Source organism: Limulus polyphemus, unplaced genomic scaffold (genome assembly GCF_000517525.1).
Source record: "Limulus polyphemus unplaced genomic scaffold, Limulus_polyphemus-2.1.2 Scaffold1972, whole genome shotgun sequence".
Classification (NCBI taxonomy): domain Eukaryota; kingdom Metazoa; phylum Arthropoda; class Merostomata; order Xiphosura; family Limulidae; genus Limulus; species Limulus polyphemus.
In genome coordinates this window covers 157743-161163 of record NW_013667582.1, presented here as the reverse complement: position 1 = coordinate 161163, position 3421 = coordinate 157743, and the positions used below count along the sequence as shown (strand labels likewise).

The 3421-nt window shown below is 32.0% G+C and overlaps 1 protein-coding gene across 3 annotated transcripts in view; it reads left to right on the top strand.

Moving 5' to 3' along the window:
- The window catches only part of LOC106465529 (regulator of telomere elongation helicase 1 homolog), a 61320-nt gene that overhangs the window by 32176 nt on the left and 25723 nt on the right, over positions 1-3421 (top strand). The window lies entirely within an intron of this gene.

Genomic DNA, 3421 nt, shown 5'->3' with positions numbered 1-3421 from the left:
CTCCAGATATGGCAACATAAGATTACCATCTTTTTTGTTCGCTGCAACACCATCTTAATGGGAAAACATATACAAATGTGGAAGGTGTTAAAGAGGACATCAATATGTTTTTGCATCAAAGATAAGTGATTTCTTTAATCAGGGCATTAACAACCTGATTGTAAGATGGAAAAGCATCATCGATAAGAATGGAGACTATTTCATTCAATAAATGTTTTGTTTTGGGATATAACTTGTTTGGGTTTTTTCATCTAAAAAAGCTACATCGATTTCTTGATGACGTAATATATATGAAATGTTATATTACCAATAATTAATCTACATAAAGCACCCTTTCTTTTATAGTAACCAGGTATATAGCTATTTCCCACTCATATATTGACAAGCACCAAGAATTGCTAGTCATGCGATATATCATCAGCTAACAACAATTCAGCTATAAGACATAAAGACAAACTAACAACTTCTAAACAAATACTAACACTTACTAGCAGTGAACTATACGAGGGATTACATATACCAAACTGCTGCCAATAACTACAAACAAATAATGATTTTATAGAACATTCTGGTGATGATAATGAATCATAAGACAAGTATTTCCTTATACATATATGAGGTACAACTTGCTAAATAAGCAATAATGACTATTAGATATGACACACATTGTCAACTTCTGACTATAATCAATTATAAATACTAAGATGCATCAGAAATATATATAAATATATTATTAATCCATAAATAATTATGGATTAATGTATATCAAAATTGTCCTGCCATGGAACAAGTTTTGAACATTCATGGCTTCTAGATAAGGTGATGAAAAATTAAATCAAAGTATTGTATGTGCTAACACTTCATTTAGATCAGGAGTGTTAAAGGCTTAAGATAAAATTCCTTGGTTTTGGTGTGGAAAGAGGAATAGTTAGAGTACAAAGTCAGTAGTATAAGTAGTTGAGAATGATTACACTTCCAAAGGAATGTTTTTACATTGTAATTTGTGTGGACAGTTTCAGATGAAAACACATAACATAAATAAGACAGTACGTGTGTTTCTATAGCACTGTGGTTTTCCTTGATTTTTCTCTTCTACGTTTCATGTTGAATAGGGGTTTATAGGCTTATTTGCTAGTTACGAATTTGGAAATGTTCTAAACATTTGGAAGCTCATCAGTGACATTCAAGCAGTGTCAGGAATATTTTAAACATAAATTGTTTGACTATAATTGAATAATAATTATGCATTGAATATCACTCAGATGGAAAATTTGACCTTCCAATAAGATAACTAGCCTCATACACATAACAGCTATTTTCTTCTTGAAGTCATGTCATTCTGGCTTAGAGATGTGCATGCCACCAGCCTTGTGAAACTCCCACCTAAATTTCATGTGAAAAGATGTGACTACTCTATTTCATGATGACATAACATGCAGCAAAACCCTCCACCAAGAGAAGTGTGACATACCTCTTCACGTAAATGCTTTTTCTACTTTCACATGTAAAAATACTTTTAATTCCTCGGCACTGTTGTGCTAAGATGTGTTTATTTTTGCTAAGACTTACTTCAACAACTTCAATTTGTATTTTCAACCTTTCAATATGAATTCACAGATTAACATGAATTGTTTTTCTGCTGATGTGTGTAGAAATATTGCTCACAATTATCAACAGCTTAGGAGTTCTTTGTCTGTTGAGAATGTGACAGCTATCATGTGTTGTGAAAGGGGCTGATCAAATTGAAAAATACAGTTAGAAGAAGAAGAGTTATGTAACATCATCCGATGTGTGGTGAGGTCCATATTGCTGCCTGGACCCTCTTCTTCTGTTCCTGTCACACATCTCTCTTCACAGATTTTGAAGCTGAAATTGAGGAGGAAGAAATGGAGCAACTTTTTCTGCCTAATACTTTTCTATCTAATAAATATCTCTAGAATTTTCTCATTGTTTATATACCTTCTACTCATTGTTCCCTTTTTTCTCCCAGACCTGTTTGTGCTGCACCTGGAATTTCCGTCGGATTTAAATTCACTTGATCTTTTAATTTGTATAATGCCTTAAACAAAAGTTGTTGTATTAAAAATAAAAAAACATATACATATCAGCTCCTTCCTTTCCTTTGAACAGACATTATGGTGTAGCACAAGGGGGTATGGTTAGCACCTGCATTACTTCAGTAAAATTTACTAAATGCCTGTTGTACAAGATGTAACAGAACTGTTATGGTAGAATAAGCATAAAGCATAAAAATATATGCTAACACAAATAATTTTAGTGTTGAAAAAGGAGAGCACAGTTGTAACTCTACACTCCTCCCTCCCCAAGTTGTATATTTAATTAATGAACAGTGTTGTTAAAAATGTTGTGACTGATAATAACATTCTCTCTCTCTTTTTTTTTTGCAACCTTTTGTTATAGTTGAAGACCCGAACTCTTAGTATTATTATGTTCTGTGTTGCTGTTTATTTATTATGTTTATTAGGTATATTTAATTGATCAACAACTTCATGTTAAAAAGACTATGATTTTTAGCCTGCATTTCTTTTTAATTGACTCAATATTTTTTACTTAAAATATAAAAATATGATAACCCTTTTGTATAACATATTTTAAAACTACATGTTAATGTTTCACTTCATTTATATGTATTACCTGTAAAATAAAAGGGTTTTGAATCAAATATAAAATAGTAGTTATAGTGACATCATCAATAATTTATGTAAATTAGTATAATTAAAGGTTTAAAGCTTTATATTATAATGTTTTGGGACAACATGGGACCAATTGCTTCATCTCGGCTGTTCCATCCTCTAAACTAAAATAAAACTATTTATAAGTAAATTAGAAAGAATAATTAAAGCCAGCTCTTATCATTCATATACTTATCAAGCTTTCTCTTAAACTCTCTTAAATTTATTGCCTCCATAACATCAGAAGGCAACCTATTCCAAAGGCTAACCACCCTGTTAGAAAAATAAAATTGTCTTAACTGAAGATGACTCCTACCCTGCCAAAATTTATATTTGTGTCCCCTAGTCCTACTAGTCTCACTGTTAAGTATGAAAAAAGATGATTGATCAACACTATTAATTCCCTTTACAATCTTTAACACCTCAATCAGGTACCCCTAACTCTTCTTTTTTTTCAGAGAAAAGAATTTGAGAGATTTCAACCTCTTCTCATATGACAACCCCTCCATCAATGGCACTATTCTAGTAACCCTTCTCTGAACCCTTTCCAACAATTCAATATCTTTCCTAAGGTAAAGAGCCCAAGACTGAACACACTATTCCAAATGTGACCTAACCAGTGACCTATACAATGAAATTATAACCTCTTTAGACCCGTATTCAATATTTCTGTACATACAACCTAAAATCCTATTTGCCCTACCACTAGCAACAGCACACTGCTTGGG